The 14153-nt window shown below is 43.8% G+C and overlaps 1 long non-coding RNA gene across 1 annotated transcript in view; it reads left to right on the top strand.

Moving 5' to 3' along the window:
* The first annotated feature begins 832 nt into the window (after window positions 1-832).
* The window catches only part of LOC117052181, a 41393-nt gene continuing 28072 nt past the window's right edge, over window positions 833-14153 (top strand). Inside the window, exon 1 of the long non-coding RNA XR_004427223.1 lies at window positions 833-1057. This is a non-coding gene — a long non-coding RNA (uncharacterized LOC117052181). The remainder of the gene's footprint in view (window positions 1058-14153) is intronic.

The following is a 14153-nucleotide window of genomic DNA, read 5'->3' as shown; positions in this document are numbered from 1 at the left end:
CATCCAGTGTAACCCTTTATTAAAAATTGCTCCCGTAGCTGGGATGCAATTATGCCATCAATTATTACAGTTGTGTGTTAATCATTTTCCATAGTTACCACCATTTGCTAGAGTTGATTGCATGCCACAGTTTGCTTTGGTCTTTTATTAGGCACTTGCTCAACTCAAATATTGGGGACAGATGCCTTGAGTGGGGTGTCACCATCAGTAACAGATGCCAAGCAAATCTATTTAAGAGGAAATAGATTTTATAGGAATGCCCCTGAGATCCCATGCTGGATAATAACAGCTGTTGACATAGTCTCTCACTATTTATTAGGCTGAGACTGTTCTCACTTGCCATCGGTGTGAAGATTAAAAATAATAATAATTAAAAACAAGACACAATGAATCACTTTACTATACCAAACTACCTCTGTGTATAAGGAAAATGGACAGATTATGCTTTCATGTTTTTGTACATGTTCAGACATTTCTACCCTTCACTTCTTCTGCACAGTAGGTGCAGACAATACCCTCTCCATCTTTTAAAAGGCACTGAATAAGGAGTTCTTTCCTAACCATCAGTTTTGAGTTTAGCCTAATTCCATTGGTTCCTAGAACTTCTCATGAAATATAGTGATGCATTGAGTGATATAACAGAATCCTTACTGAAAGCTGATCTATCAACAAGTCCAAAACTAACATACAGTTACTAACACTTGTGTGCATGAAAGGGTTAACCTGAGCCCTGAGCTCAAGTTACCAGAGTGGGTATGGCTTAGCAGGTTCTCGGCAGCCTCTGCTCCCAACCTTTTCAGTCTTTTTCTCTCTCTTCCTGCTTCCTGGAACAAGCAGAGAAGGAGCCATGCGACTTGGCTCTCAACTCAGCAAATTCTGGAAGTGAACTGGATCTCTCCAAGAGGGAGATTTTACAGCCTGCATCTTTGCTAATCCAAAGATTGCACGATCCTTTTGCAATGAAACCAAGTAATTGTCTGTTTAAAGCCATCTGGAACCTTTTAATCTTTATTTTACTGCCAGTGGATGGAGACTTGTTTGCTGTAACTTCTGGAAAGTAAATATTCACTCCTCACCTCATGCAGGCTGCAATCATATAACCTTGGAGTAAGCTCCATTTAATTCAACGCTGCTTCCTTCTGAGTGGACATGCATAAGATTGTGCTGTTCATGGGGATGCAAGGAGACAACAATTCCCACCTTGTCCTGCTCTAAGTTACCGTGGACCCAGTGCTGTTTTTCTGGGGGCACTCAAGGGTATGCAGTACCTGCCCCTCTTTTTGTTGTTGTTGTTGTTAAAAGGTGTGTCACTTACTGTAACAACTTCATGGTGAGTATCGGCACCTATTTTTCTAGAAAAGAAAAGCACTGCTGAGATCTATGGGGTTTGCAGGAGAAAATCCTCCACAGACTGCAACAATCTACTGGGTATAAAGGGATAAGGCAGGATCATTTTCAAAGGGGGTCCATCGCTCTCCATTTGGTGCCCAGACAGAGCTCACCTGGAAGGGGCTTTGACTGCAGCCCTGAGCAGCAAAAAATCTGGACTGGATTTCGGTCCCAACCTGCAGAGGGTTCTGTGTATGACTCTGCTGGAAGATGAAGCTGCTCCAGTTGCTCGGGTCCATGGCGGCGGCAACGAGCGGGGGAGGGGGGGTTCAGCTCGGCGAGAGGGGGGGTCGGGAATGGAGGGGGGAGCGAGTGGGGAGCAGCAGCAACGTCACGCGGGCGGGGGGAGTGAAGGGGGAGGGGGGATAGAGCGAGGAGGCAGCGCCGCGCCAAGGCAGGATCTCAAATAACCTGGTTCTGAGATGTATGGAGTTTATATGTTAGTAAAATTCCAGCCACAGCAAGTCCCACAAAAGTAATGTATCATGTGCTGGTGGCACTTTGTCCCTATAAGCAACCTAGCCACTGCATTCTGCTCCAGATGCCACCTCTAGCCCAACCCAAAGGGTATCCTGTATAGAAGGCGTTGCAACAATTTATTTATTTGTTGCATTTATATCCCACCTCATCTCTCTAAGGAGCTTAAGGTGGAGACATGGTTCTCCCCCACCCCAATTTAATCTGCACAACAACCCTGTGGTGCTGGCTAGGTTGAGAGGCAGTGACTGGCCCAAGGTCACCCAGTGAGCTTTGTGGCTGAGTGGAGATTTGAACCCTGGTCTCCTAAGGTCTATGGCTGACACTCTAACCACTGCACCACACTGCCATCACACTAACTGGGGGAGTTACCAATGCATGGACAACAAATAAACTTAAAAAGAATGCCGACCCATTTTTATTTTGCCAACTCAGTGAGTAAAGAACTTGAACTCTAGAAAGGAGGGGAGACGTTGCTTTGGACAGAATAAAGAGACAAGGGACGTGGTTATTTTTAAATGTTAAAAGCGTTCGTCTGCTAAGAAGCATGATAAGTGAATCAATCAGAAAGGAGTTGGTGGGTAGAAGGATTAAATGGGCAATAAAAAGGATACACGGCTGACCTCCAATGGAGGAGGGAGTTGATAATGGGATAAGTAAATCTTATGAAGATAATAAGGATATAATTATGGTTGAGCTCAAACTACTAAGTACATAGTTTGAACCTCTTGAGATATATGCAGATATAAAATTTCAGGATAGTTTGGTAGCAAATGATTATTTTCCGTGCCCCTGTGTAAGAGGCTTGATTAGTGCAAATACGTGGTCCTCTTAAACTTCACCTACCATTCATAATGAGGAATATGGAAGGTATTTTAGGGTTTGCTTCATATTCTCAGTGTCTCAGGGCCGTAGGGATAGTGGAGGTGGTTGGGGGTTTGGTATCCCCCTCACAGATATTCTGCTAGGGTCAGACAAAACTGTCAACTCTCTCCTAGTTTGTTCCTTTTCCAGTCTCCAGTTCTCCCCATTTCCATGCCAGTTTGATATATACATATAACCTGCATGAAAATCTGTGTGGATTTTCAGCTTATTTGGGGTGTCATGAAAGAGCAAGGCAGTAGTTGGTTGTGTAATGTTATTGCATTTTAATAGTCAGGGAGGGGTAGAAGCACTGGCGTGGGAAGGGCAGGGCATAGGGGGTGGGGCGCCCCAGGCAGCGCGATCCCGGTAGGGTTCCATCTCGGCTGACCCCCCCTGCGCTGCGCGCCCCACCCCCAGAACCCGTGTCATGCCCCTGCGGGCGGCGTGCCCCGCCCCAGAATGCGTGCCACGCCCCTGCGGGTGACGCGCCCCGCCCCCAGAACGCGCCCCAGCCCCACCCCTGCCTGCTTCCCGCCCCCGCTGCCAGAGCATGAAGCTCCGCCACTGGGTAGAAGCACTTTTGGAATTTGTGTGTGTGTGCTGCAGGTACCCAAATAACTTCATGGGTCTTGATGAATATTAACATAAAATAAAATAAAAATAAGTAAGCAGTGTTGCAACTAAGAGCCTGGAGGCCACATTCTTTTTTGGATAACTTTCCAGAGGCCACATGCCAACAGTTGGCCAGGTCAGAGGCAAAAGTGAGGAGGGCAATGGCAGCAATTTTTACCTTTCTACAGTAGGGTAGTTTCTGCACACATCCACACATTCTTCTCTATTCTTCACCAAGGAAGGGAAGAGGCTCTCTCAGAGAATATGTTCCAGCCAGACAACGGCACTTGCACTACCCCAACTACTTTTTTAGATAATTTAGATAAGTTATTTTATTTTTACTGCATTGTTTCAATACTGTGTTGCCACCCTGAGCACCTTTGTGGGGGAGAGGGCAGAATATAAATTTAATAAGTAAATAATGAAGATGTTGGGGTGTGTGGCCTAGGAAGAGTTCCCAAGGGCCAGACTGAGAATTTGGGGCAGGGTGGGAGAGGCATTTTAACCCCAGGCCTGAGGTTCTTCTGAGTTGTTTACTAAGAACCAATTCTTGCCAATGGGGGCTGAGGGAATGGAGAAGCACAATTCTTTTAGATTGTTCAGAAACAGGGCTATGTTAGTATTTAATGCAATTGAACAAACTCAGCCCTAATGGTCTGTCTGTATTTATGTTGCGGCTAATCTGTGGTTCCTTTCTTCACACAATGCATAAACAAATGAGGAGCAGGGTGGGGCCTCCCATCCCCATAGTGGCAGACTCAGCAGGAACACACAGGGCTAGGTCACAGCTTTCTCCGTTATTGGATGAGATGCATTGCATTTTTATTTAGACTGTAATCTTTTCCAAATGTGCATCTATTGCATACTCATTAGCACATGCAAATTTTATGCAAATTGGTGTCCTCTTCTGTCCTCTTTTAACATTGGCGAGGCAATGCTGGTGAGGTGAAACCACACACCCTAGGCATGACTCAGTCGCATCTGGTTTGGGTGGATGGAGCACCCTCATCCACAGATGCAAGAACAGGGGCCATGACTGGTATGGGAGAAAGTGGGAGGCTTGTTGTGGAGTGAAGGTCAGCCCCCACCATGGAGGCAGTGCAGCCAGGCGGCTCATTTCTGGGAGCCACTCAAAAGTCAAAGGCTTCCACATATCTGCACATGCACACACATCTTGCCGTCTGAGAAAGTAAGCGGCATGATCCCAGTTCAAGGGCAAATTCCACCCAGGCAAAATGACTCAAGGAGGGCATGGAACAGGGCCTATGAAGACTCTGGCATGAGAAAGGGACTGTGGCCTGAGGACAGGATGTAGCCTAGGGAGGTTCTCAAGGCACTGAGGTTCCTCACCCCTGAGTTAGGGCCTACTCTAAGCAAGACAATGGAGGAAGGAAATGTGTGAGGTTGGACTGCTGAATATAAAAGTCAAAGAGGCAGGCCAGAAGGAAAGAAATTCTGTGGTTAGGGAGGAAGCAGAAGCAACAGAAGAAAGGCCAAGGCCAAATATTTGCTCCAGCCCTCTATCAGTATCCCATTTTCATTAGAAAGCAGCAGAAGTTAAATTTCAAGGATGGAGTTTGAATGGCCTTTAACCAGAGTTTTCATCCTGCAATCAGTCGACGGTCCCAATACTAGAACTGATTTCTTAACACCCACTTCTCTTGGTGCAAAGAGAGCACCTGATCTTTGGCACTCAGGAGCACTTAAAGAGCTCCCTTTGACTTCATCCCTACCTGCAATTTGTGTGATGGTTCGCTTTGATACTTTCCAAACACAATTGGTTGCAGCAGTGGCAAAATTTGCTCCTGCTGTTGATTGCTGGTGTGTGTATAAAAGCTGGTTTGGCGGGGGGTTGGGGGGGGGGTTGGAAGCAGCTTGTGTTTTAAGGAAGGCTAATTTTCAAGAGATGATGGAGGTGCTTAAGAAGTGGAAAAACAGCGCATAAAGAATGGGAGTCATGTTTCAGCAAAAGTGACAGGTACATGATTGAATAAAATGAAAGCAAATGTGACAGACAACACGGGGTCTTGCAAGATACCGTAGACTTTGTAATCTTTTTCTTTTTCTTTTTAGCGTTCAAAAATCCAAGCATAGCCCTGAGAAGCAGCCCTTGAATAACTGTCAATCAAAAAGGAACTTTAAAGTGCCGTGGGGTGGGGGGAGGGGAATGAAACAAAGAGAAGTACAAAAGCTTCATCGAAACCAAATTGCTATCTAGGATGTTTTCTCTTTCCCGCACCCACCCCGCAACACACGCCTGCTTATGCAGAAATATGCACATAAACTGTACACATCATTATGGCTACTTGGATGCAGGTCAGGCTGTAATGTACGCAAATGAATACCTAGGTGAATTATGGGTGATGAGACGGTGTGATTGGCATGCACAATCAGCTGGAACATGCACAAGCAAATTAGGTCACTGCCTCCAACGTTCTGCAGTGTCAGTGTAGGATCATCCATCACAATGTGGGTTGCCAACTTTGAACTTGAAAATACTGGACTGTCTTGGTGGGGCCAGGGGGGTGGAGCGGAGAAGAGGTGCAGCTTAATGGTGAAGTATATGTGTTGCATACAGATGGTCCCTGGTGCAGTTCCCTGAATCTCCAGATATAGCTGAGAAACATCTTGTCTGGAACTTGGAAAACTGGGGCCAGCCTGTATAGATAAGGGTGGGGGACCCCAATGCTGGGGCCAGAATGCAGCTCTTTAGACCTCTCCGCCTGGCCCTCAGTATGCTCCCCAACTCGCACTGTGTTCATCACCAGCCCTACTCCAAGCCCCTCTAAAAAATATTTTGTCTATCTTGTGAACTGTGATTCTTGCCTGGATAAATATGTGCGTGTTTGTGTGTTTAGAAACACCTGTCTCTTCCATAGCTGGAATGCTTCATCTACTGGCATGTGGCCCCTGGGAGTTTCCCAATGAGGAAATGGGATCCACAAGCTGAAAAAGCTTCCCCATCCCTGTCTTAAGATTCAATCTTTAGAATTGCCAGGCATAAATTGGCAAAATGTCCGGGAAAATCTGGACGTATGGCAACCCATGTCTGCAGTGCTTTTTTCACTTTCTGAAATATGGCAACCTTACTTTAAAAACTCCCAAGGAAGGAGAGTCCACCACCTCTTGTGGGAGTCTGTTCCATTGAAACTGGAAACTAGGGATGCTTCCCATGTTCCTAAGCAGCTGGGGAGGGCAGGTGTGGGATTCCTTGGAAATTCAGTCTGTCCACTGCATGTCAGTATTCAGCCCTGCCCGCATCTGGAGCCCGAGGTCTCCTTAGAAGAGGAATGGGATAGCCCAGCAGATTCTCTGCACCTTGAGGTGTTGGATCCAGACACCAAAACCCTGAGACTAGAGTTCTTGACACCAGTTTATAAGTGTGCAGTTCTCTGAGGGTGTATCCTTTATGTAGCCAAACTGGTGGATCCTCATGCAGCCAGAATGGTGTCATCCAAGTCCATGCAGGATGTGGGGAGGGCGGCTTGGTACACTTACCATGAACCTCAGAGGCTAAGCTGGTTGGAGGGCCCCACCCAGGGCATACAGCTTTTTTGTTTGTCTTTATAACTTTAATCTAACAAAACACTTATCCTAGGCCTCATACAAGCTCTCCAAGGGCCTGGTGCCATCCATGCATAAGTTGACAAGGTTTGCAGAAGAAAAGAAAATCTTTAGATAAAGAAGGAACCCCAAAATCAACTCAGTGAGGACTGAGCATACCCAGTAGTCATGGACTGACTTATACGTAAGAGAAATGAAATGTAAAAGTGGAGCAGGAGGATGGATTGGAGCATCACAGAAAAAGACAGGGCTGGCTGGTTGGAACCCTGAAGAGGAGGACTCCATTTTGTTGAAGGATATACAAGGAAGCAATCAGCAGGAAGTTGGAACTCTTTGCTGCTTGTGATTATGGTATTGATAGCAGGCAAGAGAGGACTTTCATGGGACACCCTTCCCAGCCAATCAGTGATGATGTGCCTGTTGTTCCCTGGAGTTTCCTTCCCTTCGAAAGGCATGTCCTAAAAAGCCTTTTTACCAACAGGCCTCATATTTCATGCCTTTAGGCTATTAATTGTTGTTATTTGGTAGATTTACCCGGTATATCAGGCCCTTTTAGAAAGAGTACATAAGGTGCCTTACGTAAAATCAATATAATATCCGGGGGGGGGGGCAAATAAATAAAACATTTGCAATGCATAATAAAATCAAAATTCTAAAAAAGAGAGAGATCTGCTTTGGGTGCAGCTGTCTTCCCAGCCCATCCAAATCTCTTCTTTCTTCACAACAGTTATGATGATGGTTAATACTGAGTAGCTAAACTTCTCTGGTCTTAGGCTAATTGTGAACATTCTGTGACATCACAGAAGGAAAGTCATTGGACAGCAAGGTTTGCAGTCAACAGGTAGCCATTTATACCCTATATACTGTTTTCTGTATGTTCAGTATCCATTTACCTTATTTTCATCTTTTAAAAATGTTTTTTACAGTATGTTTTCTCTCCCCCTGCCAGAGAGGACAATTCCCCCCAGGAGGCAATTCCAGCATCTAATAATTTTCTCTCTGTTAGGAAGCTTTCCCTGATGGCGCAGACGAAAGGCCTCGCCTACCCATCCCCAGGCCAGCTTCTGGATTTAGTTGCTCCATGTTGTTCTGCTGCACAGATGTCTCCAAAGAGACAATATGTGAAGCCGCCCGCCAGATGACAAGAGATGCTTTGAAATTTAGGCTTAGACAAAAATAATATTTCTGGTTAACTTATTTTTACAGAGTGTGACAAAAGCAGAGTTGAGGATGGTAGGAGAGATGAGGCACATTCTCCGACTCTTCTCCCAATATGGGGAGAAAATTAATGGCAAATGAAGCATGCCTTACTCACATGTTAATTATTGCTGCAAAGTCTGCCCCCAAAAAAGATTCACTTGAAAATCTCAGGTTGAGTTTTCCTTGAGGGTAAGTCAACAGGACTGTCTTCTGTGTTATCTTTTGGTCACTTCAATGGGGCTGCCCCAGGAGAATTTTCATGAAGAAGCAGGCTTTTCTTTTCTTCCAGCAAAATTTAAGAACATTTCATTCATTCATTTATTCATTCATTCATTCATTCCCATTTTTCTCCAAGGAACTCAAGGTGGTGTACACACATCTCATCCCCATCTTATCATCACAACAACCCTGTGAGGTAAAGTTAGGCTGAGAGGCAGTGACTGGTCCAGGGTCACACAGTGAGCTTCATGGCCAAGTGGGGATTTGAACCCTGGTCTCCCAGGTCCTAGTCTGACACAGTAACAACTATACCACACTGGCTTTTTAATCCAGGGCCACAATTCAGCAGTAGACCATCTGCCTGGCATACAGAAGGCTTAAGGTTAAATATCTGGCATCTCTAGGTATGTCTGGGAGAGACCCTGGCCTGAAATCCCAGAGTAGCGCTGCCAGTAAGTGAGGAGAATACTGAGCTAGATGGACCTCACAGAGCTACACTTTCCCAGAGCAGTTTAACCACCAACAGGGGTCTTCTAGCAACTCTTGGCACCTTTAGCAGACTACAGATCCCAGGATTCTTTGGGGGAAGTCATGACCGTTTGAAAGGACATGATACTGCTTTGAATCTATAGTGCACATGGGGCCTTAGGAGCTTCAAAAAACCCTTCAGTTTTTTTTTTATACATTTACATCTCTTTCTCTTAAATTCTCCATGCAGAATCTGTTACTTATTACAGACGGAGATCAATTAACTTCTTGATTTCTTTTTAAAGGAAGAAATGAAATACACACGAGTGCAAGAAACCTTCAGATTCTCTCTGTGCTTTGCCTCTTGCTTTCTATGTCAGTTCGTATCTGCAGGGAGAGAAAGGGAGGTAACTCTTATGAGCTATGAAATATTCATTGCCACACCAGTGTGTTAACTTGGCCTTACCTCTTCAAAGGGAATGCTTCTCGGCTTGGATCTCGAGAGACCGGTTTGCGAGTCAGGCAAGCTAGTGAGTAACTTATTGTGTCATTAATATATTGGTCGTGTCATCTCCTCGTTCTCATTAAAGAAACTCTGAAGTCCATGTCAGCCTGTGAAGCTGCCCAGCTTCAGATGATATGTCGTTTTCCTTCCTCCTCTTCTCCCTATTTTTATTTTATTTTATTATTTTTGCATTCAGCAAGCAGCAGGATGGATTAACCCTCCAGGATTGAAAAGTGCTAAGGTTTTGTAGATGTGTTGAACAGATGCTATAAAAGATCTTTCTTTTTTAAAAAAAGAAAAAAGAAAAGATGAGGAACAAACCATCCGTCAACTGGGATTTGGAGTGAAATATTGGACTCTCTCACGGTCAGCACCCTGGCAGCTGAAGTAGCATTCAAAATCCTGTTGTTAATCCAATTCAGCATGTTAGACCAGAAACGCTAGCAATGGAGGGGGGAAGGGACAGATGATAGCTTACTCCTTTGGTTTCTCCCATGGGTGGATTTGCCCCACCCGGCATTCAGGGGGGAGAACATGGCCTGAGTTGGAGAGGGTCAAAAGGTTTACTGCTTCAATATTTTATAATCTGAAATCTGTGAATTAGACGTGACCCCTAGCATGAATTAGACACAACCCCTCATGTCCTGGTTGTGGGCTTTCCATAGGAAGCTGGATGGTCACTAACTATCAGAGGCAGCATGCCTCAGAATACCAGTTGAGTGCAGCAACACTTGTTCCAAGCATTTCCCGCTTGCAAGCTTCCCATTGGGGGCATTGGTTGGCCACTATGAGAATAGGATGTTGGACTAGATGGACCACTGGACAAAGATCACTGTAAATGTAGCCTACTGGAGTAAAATGGCTGTAGGTGTAGTCTACTGGACAATGTAGCCTATTGGACAAAGGAAGCTGTAGATTTAGCCTGCTGAGTGAATGTAAGAGTCACATCTATTTCTCCTCCCACTTTTGCCAATCGCCCCACCCACCACTAACATCTGCATGTGGCCTTCAGGCTGAAAAGGATTCCCCAGCTTTAAAGTCTCGCGAGAACATAGCCCTCCAAATAGCAGTTTGGCTGCTCATTCTTCATTGTCCAAAAGTCCTTGGGAGTTTATGGTTCAGTGCTAAATCTGTATCTTCCTTTTTGATGAGCCTTTTTATGATGGATAGTGTAAATTATTTTAAGGTAACTTTTTTGTCAGCTTGAACTCCTGACAAAGATAAATTGACGTGATGCCTTTTAAACTGCCCTTATGAATCAACACTCAACTCCCCTTCCCCTCTCCCAGTTCAAGTGGGAGTTTCAAAAGGTTTACAGATGATTATTTTGCCACTTTCCAAGGGTCCCAGTTAGGGACGTAGGGTCACCTGCAGGTTCAGCTCAAAGACTATTGGATTTTTTGCAAGCATTCCCTTTAAATATTCGGAAACACATTAGAGGGAGTTTTGTGTGTGTGTGAATATTCAAAACGAACGCCTGCAAAACTCAGTAATTAAAAACCAAGTAATTACAGGTATGCGAAGTCACTCACTCTCACACATGCTGCAGGCTGAGAAACAGGAAGGGGACCAAGGGTCATCTCAATAGCTTGGATTGTTCTGCCCTCCATCACAGCTGCTGTGGTAAAAATGGCACCCCTGAGCATACTTAGTAATGTCATTTCCTGTAGATCATGGGAAATTACCCTTTTTGAAACATCCCTAGCAGGAAGTGGCATTTCTGAGCATTTCCCCAATCATCCCCAGTTATTTTTTTATTGATTTTCCATAATTTTTAACAAATGGTGACCAACTTCAATACAAATATAAAAGCTGACTCCCTCCCCCAAATTTTCCTTTTATTTTTCCTCCCTCCTTTGCTGTTCCCAATACATTTCCACCAGCTGCACTTGTATTGTTTGTGAAGGTGGCAGGAGGAGGTCAGTTTCCAAAGGTCATTGTCAGTCATTTCCAATATCGGCCCAGTCATTGGGTTTAGCTTGTCTCAAAATGAGCCCTGAGACTTATTTATTTTTGGATATTTTTTTTAAGTGGGGGCCTGAATTTTTGAGGGCCCCCCATTTATAATTACTCACTATAAATCTAGTCCCACAACTTTTACTTCTTCACCACAATAATGTCTGAATAAGAGATCTGATGCATCTCAGTGCTATGCTAATGAGAACTAATGCAGGAATATATATGCAATCCTTTTGAAATGCCAAGTGTTTTAGGGAAGAAGGAAGTGCAAGGAATAAGTAGCATGTGGTGGTTAGAGTGCTGGACTAGAACCTAGGAGACTAGGGTTCAAATCCCCACTTGCCTATGAAGCTTACTGGGTGACCTTGGCCATGTCTCTTAGGTTAGCCTATCTCACAGGGTTGTTGCAGAGATTAAATGTGGGTGTACATCTCCTTGAGCTCCTTGGAGAAATGGATTGAGATAGGTGCCATAAAATATAAATACCAGTAAATACATATTTACATGAAAAGCCAGTGTGTTATATTCAGGAAAATACAGAAAGGAAAACTACAAAGGGAACCCCCGTCTCACCTGCCACTAAAAGGCTGCATAAGGATATCATAATGTAAGTGGGATCTGCATTTGATTCTTACCCAACTTAATGAGTTCAATATACTTTAAGGACCAGCTTTCACCAGCATTTTCCGAAAGCAGATTCTAGAGTTGCCACCAATTTTCTTCCACAGCAAAACTGGGAAGAACTGTGCTTGGGAATAACATCCAAACAATTCTAAGCAGAACAAATAGGGTTTCAATAAGGCTAGTGGAATTTCATGGGGAGCTGATACGGGATTACCTACATCTCTGCTTGCACATAATACTATTGTCAATGGGTGGGGGCAAGAATTATGGAATATTGGAATTTTTGCTGGGAATCTGTGTTTCTTGAAGGTACTCTCCATACAGTGGGTAAAGTTGGCAAGACCTGGAACAAGCTGTGCAGAAATCAATTTTTGAGTTGTATCGAATGTCAGTTCTACTCAGAGGAGACCTATGGAATCTAATGGACATGGCTAATGCAATGTTATTATTGTCAATAGGTCTACTTTGAGCAGAACTTAGTCGGATCGATGTGGCCCTTTGAGTCTAATTCAGTGACTCCCTTTGTGGACATGCATAAATATTTTTAGAGCAAATGTTTTCTATATGTGATGAAAATGTAGTGTAGAGAAAGAGCAAGTTATTAGATCCCCTATATCAGTAAAAGTTATTTTATTTTATTGCAAAAGGTTAGAGATTCACTTTTTCTTTTCTTTTACCACACTCTACTGATAAAGAACCTCCAGAAGTGGTTAGCAACCTGAAAAGCAGAATAATAATAATAATTCCAGTGATCATAGCATAAAACAATCTTTTTAAAAAGCAATAGCTGCAAAGAAATAAAAATGCACATTAAAACAGTAATAAAATCCTTGGGGTAAATTGAAGATGCTTCAACTAAACTAAAAATTAAAAATTAGATAATTAAGCATAAGAAATATTGAGATAGCAAATACATAGAAGAACAGAGGAGGTCCCAGTATAAAAGGAAGGATTAAAAATAATAATGAGATACACATTATTTTGGCTATGAGGGATGGCGCAAGAGTTCAGCTCCTGCCAGGCTTGGTCCTGATGTCACCCGATTTTGTGATGAACTCAATGCCACAATTGGTTCACAACTGGAGGTCCCTGGAGCATCTGTGAATTACACCTTGTGGGATCAGTTTGAGTTGTTATAGCCCAAGGATATGGATAGGACACTTTTGGTGGTGAGGTCAACGATATGCCCTCTTGATCCCTGCCCAACATGGGTGATAAAATCTAGTAGAAGGGGATTGACTGGGTTGGTCCATGCAGTGTGTGGTGCCTTATCATGGAAGGAAGATATGCCCATCGCCTTGAAAGAGACTGTGGTGTGGCCCCTCTTTAAGAGGGTGTCCCTAGGAATATATTTAACTCTGATTAAATCCTAGAGGGAAACAGGTGGATGAAATAAGAAAGAGGGTGGATGCATTTGGGGTCCAAATTTGTGATATGCAGGTGGAGAGATTCATTCCGTTTTTGTGGGGGGAGATTTTATTTTTTTTAAAAAAAACAAACACTAAAACTACTAATAAAGCTGTTAAATAATTAGAGGTTCCTCTTCTGGTCTGGGGCTCAGTCTGAGAAGATTGAAAAGAAGCTAAGAAAGTTCCAAAGGGACTCATGAGTTTCAGATTTGATATATTCTTCAACCCCATCCCTAGATTATTTTCAATATCATGGAAAATAAAATGGTGTTCCAAGATTAAGTGATTTGCTTTGGCTACCCACTGGTCCATAGCCAAGCTATGATGCAACCACAGTGGTAACCCAACTGACCCTTATTTACATGACAGTAAGTAGAGAGGGGAGCATATGTTTAGACAGATAAATTTGGAAAAAATACATGGACGTTGATGGATGAGTCAGGTTTTGCCAGGTGGGCTGCCTGCGATGATAAATCCCCTTGGCTGTTTGAGGGATCTTTCCGCTATAATGCACCTCATTGTTCTCCCTAATGCAGGGTTCTAAGAATAGGATTAATTAGCTCTCGCCACACCACAGTCAGGAAGGGTTGCGTTCATTTTCATTAGTGTTGACCTGATCTCGTCTCCAAACCCACATTGTTATAATTGTTAACGATGCTCCTGAGAGGTATTACTATTAGCGAGATGGAAAAGGCACCAGGCCAGCTTGTTTATAACCTAAGGTTTGTTAATCTGTCAAGTAGGAGAGAACTATTTTGTGTGTGAGCTTTGTTGGCATGTCATGACTCTGTCTCCTTGCCATTGCAACTTAGTGGGTTTTTTTTTAGGAGACTGGCAAAAAATGGAATCACTGTTCAAAACAA

This window comes from Lacerta agilis, chromosome 8 (assembly GCF_009819535.1).
Source record: "Lacerta agilis isolate rLacAgi1 chromosome 8, rLacAgi1.pri, whole genome shotgun sequence".
Taxonomy (NCBI): domain Eukaryota; kingdom Metazoa; phylum Chordata; class Lepidosauria; order Squamata; family Lacertidae; genus Lacerta; species Lacerta agilis.
Note: the sequence above shows the minus strand (reverse complement) of the source record. Positions and strands in the feature narration are given on the sequence as shown.